Source organism: Gorilla gorilla, chromosome 3 (genome assembly GCF_029281585.2).
Source record: "Gorilla gorilla gorilla isolate KB3781 chromosome 3, NHGRI_mGorGor1-v2.1_pri, whole genome shotgun sequence".
Classification (NCBI taxonomy): domain Eukaryota; kingdom Metazoa; phylum Chordata; class Mammalia; order Primates; family Hominidae; genus Gorilla; species Gorilla gorilla.
This window is the reverse complement of record NC_073227.2, coordinates 109,775,282-109,797,499: the sequence shown is the minus strand read 5'-3', so window position 1 is coordinate 109,797,499 and position 22,218 is coordinate 109,775,282. Positions and strand designations below refer to the sequence as shown.

The window sequence follows — 22,218 nt, the reverse complement described above, 5'->3', positions numbered from 1 at the left end:
AATTCAGGATTTTTGCATCAATGTTCGTTAGGAATATTGGCCTGAAGTTCTCTTTTTTGGTTGTATCTCTGCCAGGTTTTGGTATCAGGATGATGCTGGCCTCATCAAATGAGTTACTGAGGAGTCCCTCCTTTTCAATTGTTTGGAATAGTTTCAACAGAAATGATAACAGCTCCTCTTTGTACTTCTGGTAGAGTTCAGCTGTGATGCTCTCTGATCCTAGGCTTTTTTTGGTTGTTAGGCTATTTATTACAGCCTCAATTTCACAACTTGTTATTGGTATATTCGGGGATTCAATTTCTTCCTGGTTTAGTTTTGGGAGGGTGTATGTATCCAATAATTTATCAATTTCTTCTAGATTTTCTAGTTTATGTGCATAGAGGTGTTTATAGTATTCTCTGATGGTTGTTGTATTTCTGTGGAGTCAGTGATCATATCCCCTTTATCATTTCTGATTGTGTCTATTTGATTCTTCTCTCTTTTCTTCTTTATTAGTCTAGCTAGTGGTCTATCTAGTTTATTAATTTTTTCAAAAAACCAGCTCCTGGGATTCATTGATTTTTTTTAAGAGGTTTTTGTGTCTCTGTCTCCTTCAGTTCCACTCTGATCTTGGTTATTTCTTGTCTTCTGCTAGCTTTGGGTTTTGTTTGCTCCTGGTTCTCTAGTTCTTTTAGTTGTGATGATAGGTTCTTGGTTTGAGATCTTTCTGGCTTTTTGATGTGGGCATTTAGTGCTATAAATTTCCCTCTTATAAGTGTCTTAGCTGCATCCCAGAGATTCTGGTACATTGTCTCTTTGGTCTCATTAGTTTCAAAGAACTTCTTGATTTCTGCCATAATTTCATTACTTACCCAGGAGTCATTCAGGATCAGGTTGTTCAATTTCCATGTACTTGTGTGGTTTTGAGTGAGTTTCTTAATCTCGAGTTCTAATTTGATTGTGCTGTGGTCTGAGAGACTGTTATGATTTCAGTTCTTTTGAATTTGCTGAGGAGTGTTTTACTTCCCATTATGTGATCAATTTTAGAGTAAGTGCCATGTGGCAATGAGAAGAATGTATATTCTGTGTTTTTGTGTGGAGAGTCCTGTAGATATCTACCAGGTCTGCTTGATCCAGAGCTGAGTTCACGTCCTAAATATCTATTAATTTTCTGTCTCAATGATCTAACATTGTTAGTGTGGTGTTAAAGTCTCCCACTATTATTGTATGGGAGTCTAAGTCTCTTTGTAGGTCTCCAAGAAATTTATGATTTATGATTTTGGGTGCTCCTGTATTGGATGCATATATATTTAGGATAGTTGGTTCTTCTTCTTGAATTGAACCCTTTACCATTATGTAATGCCCTTATTTGTCTTTTTTGATCTTTGTTGGTTTAAAGTCTGTTTTGTCAGAAACTAGGATTGTGACCCCTTCTGTTTTCTGTTTTCTATTCCCTTGGTAAATTTCCCTTTATTTTGAGCCTATGTGTGTCTTTGCGCATAAGATGGGTCTCTTGAAGACAGATGGGTCTTGGCTCTTTATCGAGCTTGCCATTCTCTGTCATTTAATTAGGGGCATTTAGCCCATTTACGTTTAGGTTTAGTATTTTTTTTTTTTTTTTTTTTTTTTTGAGACGGAGTCTTGCTTTGTCGCCCAGGCTGGAGTGCAGTGGCACGATCTCGGCTCACTGCAAGCTCCACCTCCCGGGTTCACGCCATTCTCCTGCCTCAGCCTCCCGAGTAGCTGGGACTACAGGCGCCCACTACCACGCCCGGCTAATTTTTTGTATTTTTAGTAGAGACGGGGTTTCACCGTGTTAGCCAGGATGGTCTCAATCTCCTGACCTCGTGATCCGCCCGCCTCGGCCTCCCAAAGTGCTGGGATTACAGGCGTGAGCCACCGCGCCCGGCCAGGTTTAGTATTGTTATGTGTGGCTTTGATCCTGTCATCATGATGCTAGCTGGTTATTTTGCAGACTTGTTTATGTGCTTGCTTCATAGTGTCACTGGTCTGTGTACTTCAGTGTGTTTTAGTACTGGCTGGTAGTGGGTTTTTCCTTTCTATATTTAGTGCCTCCTTCAGGAGCTCTTGCAAGACAGGCTTGGCAGTGATGCATTCTCTCAGCATTTGCTTGTTCAAAAAGGATCTTATTTCTCCTTCGCTTATGAAGCTTAGTTTGGCTGAATATGAAATTCTGGGTTGGAAATTCTTTTCTTTAAGAATGTTGAATATTGTCCCTGCATCTCTTCTGGCTTGTAGGGTTTTTGCTGAGAGGTGCACTGTTAGTCTGATGGGCTTCCATCTGTAAGTGACATGACCTTTCTCTCTGGCTGCCTTTAACATTTTTTCTTTCACTGAAATCATTTTAAAAGGTAATTTATGATTAACAAATTTAAAATTGTTGGCATATTCAATTGACTCCTCTCTTTAGGCCATAATTAAGAAAATACTTCTCTGTAGGTGCTGACGTACCAGAGGTATTCAGAGTAAATGCCATTAAGTGGCAGGCATTGTCATATATATCATGTGGAATGTTGTAAGAGAAACCAAACTTATAAATTGTGAAGTAGATAACTAAATTAGATTTTAAATGGAATGTCACAAACTAATAATATTATCAATTTAAAGAAGTGGGAGATCAGAGGCCATACAGATTGGGCCCTTCTAGCAATTTTAACAAAAATATGGTATGTTTCCAGTCAAAAATTAAATTTTTTCCTTAGGCTTTGGAGACTAGAAAATCCTTGTTCTGTATTGTGGATAAAACAAACTTAGATATTGATTTTATACCTTCATTTGCACTGGCCAAAAGGATGCTCAGATCAGAGAGGCACTTCGTTAATAATTGTGCAAGATCATAAGTGTACATATTGTCATTATTGTTGCTTGATTTTGCCTTTAAGTTTATTTACTTGAATATATAATATAAATACAAATATAATATAAATTGTGAGTGTTTCAACTGATATAAAAATGTATACATGAAAAGTTATCTTCACTCTTCTATCCTTCAGCTACTCATACCCCCAATCCCATGAGGAAAAAAAAATCGTCAGTTTCTTTTCTATTCTGTCGGTGGTCTTCCAAGACCACTGTGTGTATACTTTTTCTTTTCTTCTTTTCTGTAGGAATGGAGCAAGCCATACACATGATTCTACCTTTTGCTAGATACTTTTAACAATATATGTAATGTAGTTTCCTATAAGGACATAAAGATCTTCTACATTCTTCTTTATAACTGTTTAGTATTCCAGTTTCAGAATGCTGTACCAAAATTTGGCTATTCCATAATTTATTTAACACGACATGTACTGATAACATTAGGGTTGTTTTCAACCTTTTGCCATTTCAAAGAGTAATATAATGAATAATCTTATAAATATATTATTATTTTACACACATAAAACATTTTTAATTTTGAAAGTTTTCTTCCAAAAGGTACTCTATACAAGTATTCTCAATTTACATTCCTACATGGATATGCTACATTTTTATTATATTTGCCAATTTGACTGGTGAGAAACAGTATCATGGTGATAGTATTCTCTTATTGTAAGTGAAGTCAGGCAGCTTTTCGTGATTAAGATCCATTTTTATTTTCTGCTAATTTGTATTATTTGCCCTTTTCTATTGGAATGATGATCTTTTCCTTAATGATTTTTTAGAGTTCTTTTTATATTAGGAAAACTACACTTTTGAATGTAATAGCTGCAAATATTTTTTCCAGTTGGTCACTTTTATTCAAGATACTTTACCTTGCAGAATTTTATCAATATCATCATCATCATCACTGTTTTATGGAGTTGAACTTATTAGTCTTTTTTGTATATATTCTAAGTTTTGGATCACACTTTATATATATTGTAAGCTTTGGATCATACTTTCCCTCTCTGAGATTATTGAAAATATATTATTTTGTCAGTCTCCTTGATTCCAGCCCTGCTGTTTGACCTTCATTGTTTATGGAATCCTTTCCAACTATTTTTGAGTCTGGGGTTTATCTGTCAGCTGGTTTTACCAAAGAAGTGATTTGTGTTCAATTATCTTCTTGTTGCCTTCTTGTGATTTCTTAAAAGGAGAAACATTTTGACTATATGTATTCAGGTTCAAACTGGAAGTCCTTTTTAAGAAAATATCTTATTATATACAATGTATTTCTGTAAGTCAAGTCAAATTCTTTGTAGAATGTGAATATTAATGCATAAACACAATTATTTTGATATACAATTAGTGCTGGGTTTTTGTTTATTAGCATGTTTGTTTTATATTACTCAGCTTCCTTTCACCAAAATATATGTTGATTTTTTAAATTGTCTTGGGGCACTGTCCTTCTAGGATTAAGTTGCACTATAATAATTTATAATTTTACACACAAACTTTTCTTATAACCGCAGGAGTTTGAGAGGCCTCCTCAGAACTCCTAATGCTCATCATGACCTCATTTGAGATTCAGAGAATCCAAACAAAATCATTTACGATAAAAGAGAAAAACTTGCCTTTGATGTTGCCACTGAGGCATGAGGAATTAAAATGCCAAACAAGATGTGACCTATTTTAAAAACCCATCACAAACATTATTAAAATGGTTATTTATTTTGAAATGATCATGGAACATATGATTCAACATAAAACCTTGCAGTTTCCAATATGAATAAGCTTAGAAAATATATACTCAACATAGTTTTAACCAAATTATTAATTTTTCTTCAAAATCTTTGGTTAATGTAGCAAGTTCATTGACAATTAACTTTTTTATATAGAAAAAGATCTAGTCAGACTGTTAAGAATATAAATTAATTAATGTTGTAGAAAATAAAATTTAGGTACAAAATATAACAGGATATTAAAATGAGACTTCATATGCTTCAGTTTCATGCCAGGCCCAAAAGGAAAACAGAACCATACCTGCCAGCTGCCCTCCATTTCTAAGTATCTTGCTAAATCATCTATGTAGGACTGCGAAGTAGGTAGTAAAAAATATTTTTGCACTTATTGACTCATTCCCTGATTTGAAAATATGTCTTGGTTTGTATTCTATACAGGTTGTAACAGAATATCACAGATTAGGTGATTTATTTATGTATTTGTTTAAGACTGTGTCTCGCCCTGTGGCCCAAGCTGGAGTGCAATGGCACGATCTCGGCTCACTGCAACCTCCGCCTCTTGTGTTAAAAAATAAAATTTATTTATTACAGTTCTAGAGGCTAGGAAGTCCAAGGGCATGGTGCTGGCATCTGGTAGGGTCTTCTTGCAGCATCATAACATGATGGAGGGCATCACAGGGCGAGAGGGTGACAGCATGTGTGTCAGCTCAGGTCTGTCTTCCTATTCCTATAGTCACCAGCCCCATAACGAAGGCCTCACCCTGATGACCTTATCTAATTCTAATTACCTCCCAAAGGTCCCATTTCCAGTCAACATATGAATTTGGGGATTCAGTTTCCAACACGTGAAATTTGCAAGACACATTCAAATGTTTGCAGGTTGTAAAAAGTTGAAGAAACCTAACTAAAGAGAGAATTTCTTTAAAATAAGTTGCCCAGATGCAGTGGCATTTTACCTATTTCTATTATGTGGCTAAGAAACAAGATGTTTGTCCTGACCTCACAGCTAAGAAGTGGATCTTCCAAAGTGCTGCCCAGATAATTTGATATTTGTCCACTAAAGTTTAGAGATATAAACATTTGGTGTTTGCTTCACACCTGAGAAATTCAGAAGTGGAAGTTTGTACCTGGATCTGTAAAGAAAGAAGGCTCTTATTTTCCATCAGTGGTTGGTCAGAGAGGTGTAATTTTTATGTGAGAAGTGGGTTTTATAGGAAAGAACCTGACATGCTCTTGTAATGGGACACTCCTCTTCAAGAGCATTTGCTGCCAGGAAGGAGGAGCCTTTAGCAAGAAGAGGCTGTAGATACACTGTCCAATGGAGAAGCTGCTGGGAGACAGGGGAATGTAGGGAATAACTGTCACAGAAACATTCCCCACACACAAAAACTGAATTTTGATGTTTTTGCAAAGGGAGAAAATCTAAGAAAGCCACAAAAATATTCCAGAAAAAAAAATGAGCACTGGGAATCTGCCATACTCGGAGGACACTAAATACCAAATTGTATCTGCCTCTGTCAACTAAGATGTTTTTCACATCTTTTGTTCTCCCTCCAGAACCAATCCAGGAAGTTGCAAGAGCAACCTTGTGGGCCAAGTGATGCCAAGAAGGATCAGAACAAGGTAAGGAAATGGAGAAGTATCCACACTCTCCTCCCCTGCTAAAGGTTTCTCAGATTGAAGCAGTGTGTCAGGGGCATTTTAAAAAGGCTTTAATTTGATTAAAGTGCAGAGGTTGGGTTATTAAAAGAGACAAGGTATACCATTTCAATACTGAGTCCCAATGGATGACTAGAATTTAGCAAGATAAATGGAAACTTTCTTCCAAAACATAGGAAATATAGCATACCCATGTTGTATTCACCTCTTCTTCACTCTGTTGATGAGGAAGGGATTCCTACCCTAGGGTTAAGGAAATGGCTGAAAACACAACACCTGCCATTGAAAAGATGAGATTGACAGGAGTTTATTAATCACATATACACAGAGCCCAGGGGAGAAGGACATCCTAAACCAAGGAGGACTATGTGGAGGTGCACTTGGGAATCGATGAACAAGCAGGGGCTGTGGGGGGCTTTGTAGTAACAAGAGGGTAGGGTGAACCCTGCTTCCTATGGAAGGATGTGAGTGGCTTCTTTGAATAATTTTGTGAGCTGGCACAAAAGTGAAGCCAGGGGACATAGGGATTGTGCCTGGTCCCCGTGATAGGAGGGTTGTTTGGCTAGGGGAGCTTATTGCAGAAGCAGAGGGGGAGGATAACTTGTTGTTAGGCCACTCAAGACCCTTCTAAAATTTCAGGCCTTCACTATAATATAGAAGCACCAGAAAATGTTGTATATTTAGAGTCTTAGTACTATTTTGGAATGCCTTGAATGTGGAGTACGGGAAGAGAAAAGTTGGGATGAGGCTGAGAGATAAGCAGGAGCCAGAATCTAGTCTCAAATTCCTTTTTTATCTACGTCTCTAGCTATAATAAGGTGAATGTTTGTATTAGGGCATAGTCAGAGACAGGTAGAACAATTAGGAAGCTGTTGGAGTCTTGTGGGAGAACGGAATGTACTAAAAGTAACACTGGGAATAGAGATACATGGATAATCCCAGAAACATTAAGAAGAAGAAAAACCAGTTTTCTGGATTAAGCAACTAGATAAATGACTATGTCAACTTTCTCCAACCTGTGGCAGGCCATGGGCTACATGTGGCCCAGGACGGCTTTGAATGTGTCCCAATTCATAAACTTTCTTAAAACATTATGAGGTTTATGCATGAACCTTTTTTTTTTTTTCACTCATCAGCTATAGTTAGTGTTAGTGTATTTTATGTGTGGCTGTGATGGTTAATACTGAGTGTCCACTTGACTGGATTGAAGGATGCAAAGTAGTGATCCTGGGTGTGTCTGTGACGGTGTTGCCAAAGGAGATTAACATTTGAGTCAGTGGGCTGGGAAAGGCAGACCCAGCCTTAATCTGGGTAGGCACAATCTAATCACCTGCCAGCAAGGCTAGAATATAAAGCAGGCAGAAAAACGTGAAAAGACTAGACTGGCCTAAGCTTCAAGCATCCTCTCATGGTGGATGCTTCCTGCCTTCAAACATCTGACTCCAAGTTCTTCAGTTTTGGGACTTGGACTGGCTTCCTTGCTCCTTAGCCTGCAGATGGCCTATTGTGGGACCTTGTGATTGTGTGAGTTAACACTTAATAAACTCACCTTTATGTACATATCCATCCTATTAGTTCTCTCACTCTAGAGAACCCTGACTAATACAGTGGCCGAAGACAATTCTTCTTCTGGTGTGGCCCAGGGAAGCCAAAAGATTGGACACCCAGGACTAGGTCTTTCACTGTAGTAAGGAAAACCAAATAGTCACAGTTCAGAAATAGAAATGCACTATTCACAAAACTACTACAAATTTTTCATACGGTAGGAGGATGAGAGTCATGTATTACAAATGTTAGATTTTTGCATTTCCTGTGTTTATTGATTGTAAGAAGCTTATAGCACAATAGAATCAATACCTGGGTGATGTGAAGTAAGTTTAAAAGATAGTAGTCTCAAATAATTTTTACTAGTTGGTTATACTGAGATGAGGCTCATATAAGAACTAATAGTACTTTGTGGTATTTGATAAGTACCAAATGATCAAAAATGAAGATAAGTTTTATAAAAGTATTTAAAGATATCTCACAATACTAATGAAAACTTCTTGCAAAACAAAATATAAAATGTCATATTTTTAACTTTTTATGCTAAGAAAATAGTGCTGGAATTATGAATGAATATTTTTGCATAAAATTGTCCTTTTTATGTTTTAACAGTGAAAACTTAGCTATTATTAAGTTTGTTATCTATATTAAGACATTATCTATATTAATATCAAAAATTGACTGGGCCTGGTGTTCTGGCTTGTGCCTATAATCCAAACACTTTGGGAGGCTGAGGCAGGAGGCCTGCTTGAGTCCAGGAGTTTGGGACCAGCCTGGGCAACATAGCAAGACCCCGTCTCCAGAAAAAGAAGAAAAAAACGGATTGGTTATATAAATAACAGTACAATTATATAATTGAATATTGTGCAGTCATTAAAAAATAATAAAATAGAACTGAATGTATTCTTTTAAAAGACATAAACAATATATTACTTTAAAATGCAGCTAAGGGAGAATATTATGGCACAGTTATATCTCTATCTCTCCCTCTAGCTCTACATGCGTAAGAAATTCTGCAAGAAATTACCAACAGTTTAATAGTGGTTATTCTGATAATGTGAAATTGCAAGGTTACTCTCACTTTCTCTCTACCATTTGAAATTTTAGAATAATAAAAAAACCCTGACTAGTATTAGTCAGGGTTCTCCAGAGAAACAGAACCAACAAGACATATACAGATACATAAGAGAAAGATTTATAAGAATTGGCTCATGTGATTATGGAGGCTGAGAAGTCCCACAATATGTCCTCAGACCCAGAAAAACTGGTGGTGCAATTCAGACTGAGTACCAAGGCCAAAGAAGCAGGAGAGCAGATGATGGATTTCACAGTCTGGGGCCAACAGCCTGACAAGGTAGGGAGTAGGCAGAAGTGTGCTGGTGTGAGTCCCAGCGTCTGAAGGCTCCGATGTGTGAGGGTATAAGCAGATGGATGTTCCAGCTCAAGAAGAGAGAAACAGAATTTGCCCCCTACCTTTTGGTTTGATATGGGCCCTCAACGGACTGCATGATGCCAGCCTATATTGTTGAGGGTGGATCTTCTTTACTGAGTCTACTGACCGAAATACTAATCTCCTCCAAAACACCATCACAGATACACTCAGAAATATTTTCCTAGCTACCTGGATATCCCATATTCCAGTCATATTGACACATAAAGTTAACCATCACAATATGTTATCTGAAAAAAAAATTTATGAAATGACTTCTATTGTTGCCTTATGAGGAGCTTCCTGAACAACCCTTTTTTAGACAGTCAAAATCATACAGGCCAAATGACACAGAAATCCTTTCTTCTATGTTTGCGTCCCAACTCCTACCACTGAGTGCTTTCCATTCCCCAGCAACTAAACTTAAAACTGATGTATTTCATAGGATTTGCTGCGTAGCAAACTCGTGACTACTTACTGTTCATTATTTTAGCTTTACATAGTGGTAAATTACACAAAGGTGTCTGGCCATTTGAGAAAAGCCCAAATACAGGGCTTCCTATTTTTATTAAGGTAAAACATGCTCTCAATAATCCAAAGTTGAAATTATGGAACAATTTTTCATTTCCTCTTTGCTTTCTATATTATGTCACCAACAAGGTCACCCATATACTTCCACTCCTTTCTATTCTTTACAATAGGGATAGGTAAATGTTTTCCTGTAAAGGACCAGGTAGTAAATATTTTAGCACAACATGCTTGGATTTTAAATACACTTTGCTAAGTGAAATAAGTCAGACATTAAAAGGCTCATTTTGTATAATTTCATTAATAAACACTCTGGAAAACGCAAAACTATAGGAATAGAAAGTAGCTTAATGGTTGCCGATGGTAGAGGAATAATGGGAGAGGTGAATATAAATTAGAAGCAACTGGGAACTTGGGAGATGAGAAAACTGTTCTGTATGAAACTGTGACTGTGGACACATGACTCATTGCATTTGTCAAACTCACAGAAACGGAAGCCACAAAGAGTGAATTTTACTGCACGTTCCTTTTTTAAAAATCAAACAGGATGTGTGGAGGAGTGGAACGCAAACTGCCAAATAAATCTAGCTGTATTACAGATGAATCACATGATCACACTAAAGGACATGAGGAAGAAAGGAGCTGACTTAAGTAACTTTGGTAAGCAGTTATGTGACGGTATATTTTAAAGACAAAAAGTAATGTACAGTAACACTGTGCTCTAGTGTAGGGGTTGGCAAACTTTTTGAGTAAAAAACAAGATAGTAAATATGTTAGGCTTTGTGGGTCATATAGTCTCCATTACCACTTCTCAACCCTGCTGTTGGAGCACAGAAGCAGCCATAGACAATACATAAATAAATGAGTGTGGCTATGTTTTAACAACACTTTATTTATAAAAACAAATACAGGGTCAGATGTGGCTTGTGAGCCATAGGTTGCTAATTCCTGATAGAGTTGGCAAATTAGTCTCTTACAGGGGTATGGGTTTCATTTCATATTTTATAGTAAGGTTGAGCTAATAAGTAAATATAGTGTAGATAGTGAAAGCTGAGTTTCTCACTGTCAAAAGAAGAAGTTACAAATAAGGAAAGGGTGGATGCTGGAATGAACCACTGGTACTGGATTAGAGATGGAGATATCAGTATGAACTCATGATTTTCAAATATCTGCAAATGTAGATAAACAAATGTGAGGCTCATGCCTTATGTTTGTAGGCATGAGTTAGGATAATACATGTATCTCCAGTTGTATCCATTAAAATGTGCTAGAAGAAGTATCACGCCAGCAGCAAAGAGCTTCATTTCTAAATATCATGTGCTCATAAAAGGAACTATGGTTCCTTGGAAAAATGATTCATTTCAGGGTTATGGCAGGAAAAATATAAACAATCCCGGAACAATTTGTGATGCTGGAGAGTAAGAAAGTAATTAAAAATGAGAAAATAAAATATCAAAGCATATTCAAAGGGCGAAAGAGACAACCTGAAAAAAGATCCCAATAGCCAAAATTAGGACAATTTGAGAAACAAAAAAGGTAATGATAGTATTGTATTGTAACCCAAAGAATGAAATAAATATTCATTCTGATATTTAAAAAACTGAATAAATAAATCAGTAGAGGAAAAGAGACAAATCATCCTTACAAAATATTTCTAATTAAAAACTTAAAAGGCATAAGGAAAATAGAAAATAGAAAGTCATTGCTAGAACACCACAGTAATAATTGACTTATGCAGGATCAGTGATGGATCCTAAAATTGATAGGTAAAATTTAAGTAGAAATAAGATTTTGCATAGTCACTGTCTGTCCATTTGGACTGCATTAACAAATGATCATAGACTGTGTGGCTTATAAACAACAGAAATGTATTTTTCAACAGTTCTGAAGGCCAGTAAGTCTAAAATAAACACACTGGCAGATTCAGAGTCTGGTGAGGACCCACTTCCTCATAAAAAGCTGTCTTCTCATTGTAACCTCTCATGGCTGAAGGGGCAAGCAATCTCTCTGAAGTCTCTTTTACAACAGCACTAATCCCATTCTTGAGAGCTCCACCCAAATGACCTCATCACCTCCCAAAGGCCCCACTCCCAAATACCATGACCTTGGGTGTTAGAATTTCAGGACATAAATTTGGAAGGAACATAAACATTCAATCCACTGCAATCACAAAGTATCTCTCTCAAAATATTTAGTAATCACAAAGAAAAACAGCAACTTTACAATGGAAAAACATGGCAGACGCCAAGTGATCAAGATTAATATAATCAGTAATAAGACATATCAATGTCATTTACTTCGGATATGATGCATTCAGAAGTGCATATCATCAGAGGTAAATGATATTGATATGCCTTATTCTTCTTAATAATGCATAGCCTTAATATAATCAATAAAAAATCTAACAAACCCAAATGGAGCAAAGTTCTATAAAATAACTCCTCTTCAGTAATATTAAAAACAAGACAAGGAAAGACTGAGAAATCATCTCAGATTGGAAGAGGCTAAGGACGTTCAGCAGCTATGTACAATGTGAGGTTCTAAATTGGATCCTGAACCAAAAATAATAAAATAAAGTAGTGAAAAAATGGTGAAATCTGAATAAATTCTGTAGTTTCATTAATAGCATAATACCAAGGTTAATTTCCTAGGTTTGATCATTTTATTCTTTGGCTGTGTAAGATGTTGGCATAAGGATAATCTGGGTAAATATATATAAAATAGACTCTGTACTACTTTTTGCATCTCTTCTGTGTGTCTAAAATTATCACGAAATTTTAAAAAATGTTAAGGCTAAAAATTCATCTGCTGCACACCAATTATAAGTATAGGATTAAATGGTGGGGCTATTAAAAACCTTTCACAATGGTATATAAATGCCTATTCAATATACTTAACATATACTTTACAGATTAGATGATTTTTCTTGGTGCAACCCATTTGTCATCATGGACTTGGGGTTAAAGGAAAGCATATGACAACTGCCAGTAGGATCCAGCTCTGAAGAAATTAAATACAAGGTCAATGATGATGGTCTGCTTCCCTGGTACAGCTTTGCTGAAGCTTCAGGACTCTGTGAGAAGCCCAGAATTTGACTTGGCACCCAAGCTAGCCTAGAACCAACATCAATGTAAAGAGGCTCTGAACTAGAAAAGTCTAAAAGTCTAAATAAATACACTGTCTCTCCATGTCCTGTACATATGGATCCAGAAGTGTTCCCATGATCTGAGATAGAGAATACTGAGAAGGCCAATGGACTGACAAAGGCTGGAGGGTCATGGCTGAAATATTCTGGGATTTCAACATTGGAGGCAAGTGACTAGAACCATTTCACAGTAGGTGCCAACATAATGTCTCAAAACACTATACAGAAGTGGTCACATCCAGTGGATAGCAGTCAGGGGTTGGTAAGACTGCATGCTTCTCAGAAAATTGGCAAGGATTCCTATGACTTAGTATGCCTTCAAAACCATTTTCTCCTATTCCTACAAGGACTTTTGAGTCTCCAAAAAAACTCAGAAATCACCTGAAATTAGATCACAGGGAAAATGAGGAAATCTAAAAGACTGAAAACTTGCACAAAAAAACCTAAAACAAACCAAAGAGATTTATGCTGGAAGAAATTGAGGCCTTTATTTATATTCTGAAATAGGGTCTTTTGCAGAAAATAAAAATGTTACATTTTTACTTGCAAGTCTGAGAAGAAATTACTGAATTAGTGGCCTTATAATCCCTATTTTTTATGTACCATTTGACTAAAAGTTTTACCGTCATGTGCCCAACATGATAGTAGGTATTTGATATATATTTGTCACATAAATCAATTAATAAAAGATAAGGTCACTACCCTGGAGCTCAAGACCCAGAGAGGCAGGCAGACATGTAAATAGATAATATCAATATTTAAAACAATCATTAATGAAAGATGCAACACACCTAACCATGTCTGCCTACAAGAAGCAAAAAAGATTTCAGAGAAGAGTGGTGTGGATCTTGAAGGATTAACAGGGGTTTGACAAGGATCTTCTGAACTAGAGAGAAACTTATAAACTTTCTTGGGGTTGAAACCATTTATTTTAGACTTCTTAATATTTTCTCTGAGAGACATTCAGTAAATATATTAATTTGATTAGAGTTTTAGTTTACAATCCAATGTAAAAATAAATTGCCAGTTCCTAAAACATATTTCCAACTGATGATGTTAGAATGCTTTTTATAGCCAAGTTGATAACTATAGTGAGTTTGTATAGTTGGTGAGGTCTATTTATGAATACTTACCATGGGATCAAATCAAATAATGATCATGAATGAGCATGCAAGTAAGTTGACCTTTTTAACTTTTTTGTTTTAAATATATAAACATTTAATAATAATGTTATCTATGGAAACCTCAGATTTTCTGAGCAAATCTATGCTTTCATTTGAAGTTCTCTGCCTACATTATTAAAATTTGATTGTATTTATTTAAAAAGTACCGAGCTTTAAATGTTATATAAAAGGTGAATTTGATCTCTCTTATCCCTGCTTTGAATCTTGTTACTCTCAATAAATCAAGAAATACATTAAGAGAGAGCAGGGAGGGAGGAAGCGAGGGAGAGAGAAGCAGAGACAAAGAGACAGAGAACTTCAATTAGAGACACATACTGATCACAAATGGATACAGTTTTTTTTTTCAGATTTCAGTATAAAATTATAGAGTCATGAAATCTAAATTGTATTTCTGGAGACAAACTTAGAAATCATCTCTTTAATTCCTTTGTTTTACATATAATATTTATTAAACTACAAATTGGGCTTTATTCAATAAACAGAGAAACATTTTAAATGTCTTAGTTTGAACTATTACTATTTTTAGTTTAGTTTGTTTTAAGAACTTTATTGGGATATAATAGACATATAAAATTAACCATTTTAAAGTGTACAATTCAGCGAATTATAGTAGAATAACAGTTATGCATTCATCACCAACATCTAATTTTAAAACATTTTATCACTCCAAAAAGAAACACATACTTATTATAGTCACACCTCATTCCCACCCTCCCCCAGCTCCTTGCAATCTAAGGTACTTTCTATCTCTATAGATTTGCCTTTTGTGAGTAGATTCTTTCACTTAACTTAATGTTTTCAAGTTTCATCTATGTTGCAGGAGGTGACAGTACTTTATTCCTTTTTTCTGCTGAATAATATTTTATTTTATGGAAATATCACATTTTACTTATCTATTCATCAGTTGATAGGCATTTGGATTGTTTCTACTGTTGGACTATTTAGAATAATGTTGCTATGAATATTTTTTTTGAGTCAGAGTCTTGCTCTGTTGCCCAGGCAGGAGTGCATGGCATGATCTCAGCTCACTGCAGCCTCCGCATCCTGGGTTCAAGTGATTCTCCTGCCTCAGCCTCCTGAGTAGCTGGGACTACAGGTGCATGCCACCACACCCAGCTAATTTTTGTATTTTTAGTAGAGATGGGGTTTCACCATGTAGGCTGGGATGGTCTTGATCTTCTGACCTTGTGATCTACCCACTGTGGCCTCCCAAAGTGCTGGGATTACAGGTGTGAGCCACTGCACCTGGCCGAATATTTTTATTCATAGTTTTTATTCAAGTTTTTATTTGGACATATACTTTAAATCATGGGTCTATAACAAGGAGTAGAATATTCTGGGTCAGATGGAAACTCTAGGTTAAAATTCTGAGGAACTGCCAAAATGTTTTCCAAAGTGACTGAGCCATTTTAAAATCCCACCAGCCTTGTATGGTGATTCCAATTTCTTCATGTTCTTGTCAATATTTGTTATTGTCTGTCTTTCTTGATATAGCTATCTGTCTTAGTTCCTTTATGATGCTGTAACAAAATACCTGAGACTCAGTAATTTGTAAACAACAGAAATTTATTTATTATAGTTCTGGAGGCTGCAAAGTCCAAGAACTGGGCACTGGTAGATTTAGTGTCTGGTGAGGGCCTGTTCCACTGATGGTGGGTGTCTTCTCATGGTAGCGTCTTCAAATGGAAGAAGACAGAAGGGCAAAAAAAGAGCCTAAGGTGGTTCCTTCCAGCCCTTTTATAAGGCACTAATCCATTCATGAGGGCAGAACCATCACAACTTAATCACTTCCTAAAGGGCCTGTCTCTTAACACCATCATAATAGGGGTTAGTTAAGTTTCAACATGAATTTTGAAGGGGACATATTCAAACCGTAGCTTTGTCCTAGTAGTTGTGAGGTAGTATCTCACTGTTGTTTTAATTTGCATTTCCTTAATGGCTAATGAGGGTGAGCGTCTTTTCATATATTTATTGGCCACTCATTTGTCTTCTTTGCAGATATGTTTGTTCAAATCTTTTCATTTTTAAGTTGGATTATTTGTCTTTCTATTATTGAGCTGTAACAGTTTGTCATGTATTCTGGATACCACTCCCTTATCAGATTTATGATTTGCTAATGTTTTCTCTCTCTGTGAGTTGTCTTCACTTTCTTGATTGTTTCCTTTGAAGCACAAAAGCTTTTAATTTTGATAAAGTCCAATTTATTTTTTGTGGGTTTTTTTTTTTTTTTTTGGCAACTTGTGCTTTTGGTGCTATTTCTAAGAAACCATTACCTAATCCAAGGTCACAAAAATTTAGTCCTACTTTTTCTAAGAGTTATAGTGTTAGCTCTTACCTTTGGGTCTATGATCCATTTTTCAATTAATTTTTGTATATGGTGTGAGGTATGGGGTTTAATGTCATTCTTTTTCATGTTGTCCCATTTTTTGAAAAAGACTATCCTTTCTCCCATTGAATTGTCCTGGCATACTGGTGGAAAAGGTACTAACCAAAAATGTAAAGGTTTATCTAAAATTTCTACTCTATTTCATTGTTTTAGGGTTGAATTTGTAATAATGCCTATGCTAGTACCTGTCCCCACAATGCTTATTTTCTTACCAAAATAGTTTAGAATGAAATTCAACCCTCAAAGTCAGCAGAGGTATTTTCTTAGTTCATTTTGTCCTGCTATTATAGAATACCACAGGCTTGATAACTTATAGTAAAACAGAAATTTATTGGCTCACAATTCTGGAGTCTGGGAAGTCCAATATCAAGGTGCCAGTATCTTGCAAGAGACTTCTTGGGGCACCATTCCATGGTGGAAGGTGAGAGGGTGAGAGAAAGAGAGCAAGAAAGGGCTGAACTCATTCTTTTTTAAGGAACCCACTCATTGATGACAGCATTAATCCACTCAGAGGACATGCCCTCATGGCCTAATCACCTCCTAAAGGTCACACTTCCCAATGCTGTAGCACTGGGTATTAAGTTTACACCACATGCTTTTTGGTGGGACAAATTCAGACCATAGCAGATTCTTTTCTTCCTGTTGTTGGCACTAGTATCCAGACACAGTCTTGAAAAGTCACGCAAACAAATTCATTGTGCCTTTTTCTCTTTGTATCTATCTTCCTTCATTTCTCTCTTGTTGTTGAAGTATACCTTTGTTTTAGGTTTAGGATTGTTGTTGTTAGAAATAGTGATTTACTTGGTCTCCTTTACTATATGTAGATTCTAAACTGTTCAACATAATGAATTTGATTACACACATTCTCTGTTGATATTGACTTTGTAAGTATCAGCTTTTACAACCTATCTGTACTCAGATAGGTTTCTTTTGTATCAGCAATATATTACTATTATAAAGAAGTGAAAAAGCAAGATTTGCTGTGAATGTTTTAAATTTAAATGTAACATAATTAAAAGACAACTGAAAAGACCTGAAAATTTATTATTATCGTGTTTGTTGATATAATGACAATTAATGAAGATACTTATTGTCCCATTACCATTCTTTAAATATTTCTAATTCGAATGGACTCCAAAGCTCCTAGAAAGCTTTATGAGTTCATGTATTAGCCCAAAAAATATTTAATGGGCACATCCTATGTGGCTAGTATTGTTTTAAGTACATAGGATTTATAAAGATAAATGAGGCATAATCCCTCTTATGAAACAGGTCTGCTAGAAAAGAAAATTTCATACTTAAAAAACTGTAACACAGCTAGGCACACTGGTTCAGGCCTGTAATCCCAGCTACTTGGGAGGCTAAGGTGAAAAAAATCACTTGAGGCCAGGAGTTTGAGACCAGCCTGGACAACATAGTGAGACCCTATCTCTAAAAAAATAAAATGAAAATAAACCATAAAAAAAGTGATGTGGACTACTGAAAGACACAATAAGTATTAAGGGAATTGAGGCAAAGTTGAATTGTGGCTGGAGCAAGTGAGATAAGTGGGAGACTATAAGAACATTTAAAGAAAGATGTAAAATAATGAAAAAAGTTTATCTAGAATTTATTTTATCTCCCTCTAAAATATTATGCCTATAAATCAAAGGAGTTCTTCCCATTTATTCCAACATTCCTCCCTCTTTCTCTTATTATCTCTTTTTCTCTTCTACCCTTTCTCGTCTCTCCCTTCCTCCACATTTCTTACTTGCCAGGAACCCATCTGGAGTAGAGAAAGAGAGTAAGAGGGTACAGTGATTGAACCAAGCTGATTGAGCATGTGTAGTGATGGCGACATCTCCATGTTAATATGAATATCATCATCTTTTAGTCATTATAACTTAAGCCTCAAAGTACTTCATTGAAAATACTGAGGATTTTAAACAATCTGACAAATAGAAATGGATCCATGGACTAGATTTTTGTTTCTCTCTCTTTTTTTTTTTTTTTTTTTTTTTTTGAGATGGAGTCTTACTCTTGTCACCCAGGCTGGAGTACAATAGCACCATCTCAGCTCACTACAGCCTCCGCCTCCTGGGTTCAAGTGATTCTCCTGCCTCAGCCTCCCGAGTAGCTGGGATTACAGATGCCTGCCACCACGTCTGGCTACTTTTTGTATTTTTAGTAGAGACGGGGTTTCACCATGTTGGCCAGGCTGGTCTCGAACTCCTAACCTCAGGTGATCCGCCCTCCTCGGCCTCCCAGAGTGCTGGGATTACAGGCGTGAGTCACCGCTCCTGTCAGATTTTTATCTCTCTTAAGCCGCACATCTCAACTAACCTTTTGAAAAGAGTTAGTCAGCCTTTGATAAAAATGCCCAAACCATTTTAATTAAACTTTAAATTATACAGATTTTTTAACTGCGGAAAACATGGGGATTGCTAAATTACCGTTTTAGCCCGTAACTTCAGTCATTGAATTAACCTAAAATAAAGCCAGATGAACTAATTCATACTTTAAGCACAAAGAAAGCAAACGCATATTCATTAAACTTTAGAAATACTGCTGTAGTACTTCTGACCATGTAAAATAAGAAATTATTTTTACACATAATGTGGACAACTGAAGAATGACTTAACACCTTTAAATTTTTCAATCTAAAAAAGAAATAAAAGATTACCTGTTGTCCACAAGTTAGAAAGCTGATAATATTCATGTTAAATATTCTATTTATCCTCCCTTTTAAAATTGTGGGATGGGGAAGTTGGAAAACGATAAATTATTTATGCTGTCATAGGTTATTAGAATACAGCATTTGGAACTGGTGATTCTGACTACGAGGAATAAGATATTACAGCACACTTGCCAGGAAGTGATCAAAAGACTCTGAAGCTACAGAGGCTATTGCCATATACCCTGCTTTTTAACAACTTATACCTTTTTAAAAGTAAATGTGTGTATGTTTATGTGTGTGTGTGGTTGTGTATGCCAGAGAGTAAATAAAAAGAACACAAATGCTTATTTTGAAAACAATGTATTAGATATGTTAATTATCCAAAGGAGCATTTATCCAAAAAATATTATTTTCTGCCAGCTTTCTACCTATGTATGTACACATGTCTAAATATTTTTAAATTTCACCCAGAAAACTTTTATTTGCCATGATTTTTTACTCAAACCTGTGAAGAACAATCCTTTTTTTGTTAAACAGCTTATTCTTTACAATAAAGGACATGACACCCTTACAAATGATGTTTGCAAAGTATTTTCAAGCAAAATTAAAGTAGTATAACTCTATCATTAAGATCTCATGCAAGGCAGATGGGTTCCATGTGGTAACAACGTATTGCAGACTACCTTGACATTGATTTGAACGGAACCTCAAGGAACCAGTAAAGATTCCTGTGCTCTTCATGCCTGTCTCTCACCTCTCCCAGGGCCTTGCTCCATCAATTATTTGCACTCTGTCTTATACATTCTTCACTTCAACCCACAAAAACATCAAGTCTCTCTTATTCTAAAAATTTCCATTCTCTCCAGTTCTATTCAACATACTTCCTCATAATCTCTGCCAAACTTCTTAGAAAATACAATGCATTTTCATTCATCCTATACCAGTCCTCATTGAGACAGAGAGTTCTAGCTGCCTATCTTGTATCCACACTCCTGTTCTTTGTACCTAACTGCTCCCTGATCAATGCCCACATGAAATACTTTATTTCCCAGTCTTTCTGACCACTGTTGATCTTCAATGGGTTCTAAGCAGAAGTTAGGTGGACTTTTTAAAAAAAGTGTCTAAACTAAGTTTACAATATTGACATGTACCTTCTTGCCATTAGTTCTTTCTCCTTCCTCCTGTCTGGAATACAGGCGCAGTGGCCAGAGCTCCAGCAACCATCTTGGACAATGAAAAAACCTTCACGATGATAGCCATGGCGAAACACAGTGGAGTAGGAGGATAAAAGAGACTGAGAACCAGATAACCACGGAGTTCCATACCAGCTCTCCTGATACCTTTCATAAAAGAGTGAAATGAACATCTACCTTTTTGTTTTGCTTCATTATTACTTGGCTGGGTTTTCTTTTAAGTTACCAATAGTCTATTTTTACTTGTACTTTAGCGGCTTTTATGTATTAATATACCATTGAATGCATGTAAATCTTCATATAAGTCATAAACTATGTAAGATTAGATAACACAGTAGACCCCACCCCAATTTACAGGAGCTATTTTACAAGACCCTCTATGGATGCCTGAAACTGTACATAGTACCAAACCCTATATATACTATGTCTCTTCCTATACATACATACTTATGATAAAGTTTAATTTATAAATTAGGCACAGTACTCTTGTGCTTTAGGGCCATTATTAAGTAAAGTAAGAGTTACTTGAGCACAGTGATACAATACTGCAACAATTGATCTGATAACCAAGATAGCTACTAAGTGATAATGGACAATGCCAGACAAAGGGAAGTTAAGTCTCAGGTGGGACAGCATGGGCCATTGCAAGATTTCATCATGCTGCTTAGAATGATGCACAATTTAAGCTGTATGCATTGTTTACTTCTAGAATTTTCCATTTAATATTTTCAGACCACAGGTAACTTGGGTAACTGAAACTGTGGAAAACAAAACTGTGGCTAAGGGGGTACTACTGTGTTATTTAAAGCTTTAAACTTTAGTTTCAAAAAATATACAACATTTTAAGAAAATATAGTTCAGTGCATATACCACATTGATTTTAATTAGTTGATCTTTTATATACATGTTTATCTATGCAAGAATATGTGTAAGAAGTGTGTGGAAGTTGAGTTGTTTTCTGATTTTATGACTTCTGATAAGCTTAGGAATTTATTAGATAAATAGGAATTATTTACTAATTATTTTTAAGGTCTTGCAGTCAAATAAAATTCACAGAAATGAATCTCAAGTTGATATTAGAGAAAAATGCAATCATTGTTAATATTAAAAATTCCTCAGTAAAAGAAATATATTTTAAGATTTTATGCATACACAAATTATTGTTTTTATTTGAGCCAAACTTAATTGATACACTCGTGTGCCCCTCAACCTCTAAAATCTTTTTTCATCTTTTTCCTCTAACAAAACTCCTCTCTTAAAGGTCTTTAGTTAACTCAAGTTGCCAAATTCAATATTTAAATACTAAATCCAAGAGCCTCATGTCATTTCTCCTCTACTTTTGATCACACAAACCATTCTTCTTTTTTTTTCCTTCATTGTTCACTCCTGGGTTTTCTCTTACTTCTCAGATCAGTCTCTTTCATTTTCATTAACTCTTTTCTTCTAGCTCCCTGTTAAGTATTAGCTTCCTGTAGTCGGTGTCCAAGCCCAAGCATTTCTTCTTACTGTATATCTCATACAATGCCTAAACTTAACTTCCTATGATGACAATGCTTCCAAAACTTATATCTTAATCTGGATATTATGCTTGAGTTCCACATTCATGTTTCATAGTTCTTGTGGCCCCACAAATATATCCTGTAAACAAATTTAGATGGGCGTAAAAGTCACTATCATTCCCTGAGAGTCTGTCACCTTTTAGACTCTGCTCTGCTCCATGACTTGGGCAGGGAGGAGCAGTCCTACTGAAAACAACCCACAATATCCTCACCCAAGAGGAAATGACAAAGATAAAAACCTTGTGCCTCTGAGTGAAAGCTCTCTGTTTCAAGTAAGGAAAGTCCAAATCTACCTGGTTTAAGTGAATAAGGAAACACACAGGCTTATATACCTGTAAATTTCTGGAATAA

At 35.9% G+C, this 22,218-nt stretch overlaps 1 long non-coding RNA gene across 1 annotated transcript in view; it reads left to right on the top strand.

Annotated features, from left to right (window-relative positions):
* LOC129532853 (uncharacterized) overlaps window positions 1-20,482 on the top strand; it is a 29,549-nt gene extending 9,067 nt beyond the window's left edge. Inside the window, exons 2-3 of the long non-coding RNA XR_008678780.2 lie at window positions 6,141-6,206; window positions 20,312-20,482. This is a non-coding gene — a long non-coding RNA (uncharacterized lncRNA). The remainder of the gene's footprint in view (window positions 1-6,140; window positions 6,207-20,311) is intronic.
* The last annotated feature ends 1,736 nt before the right edge of the window (window positions 20,483-22,218 follow it).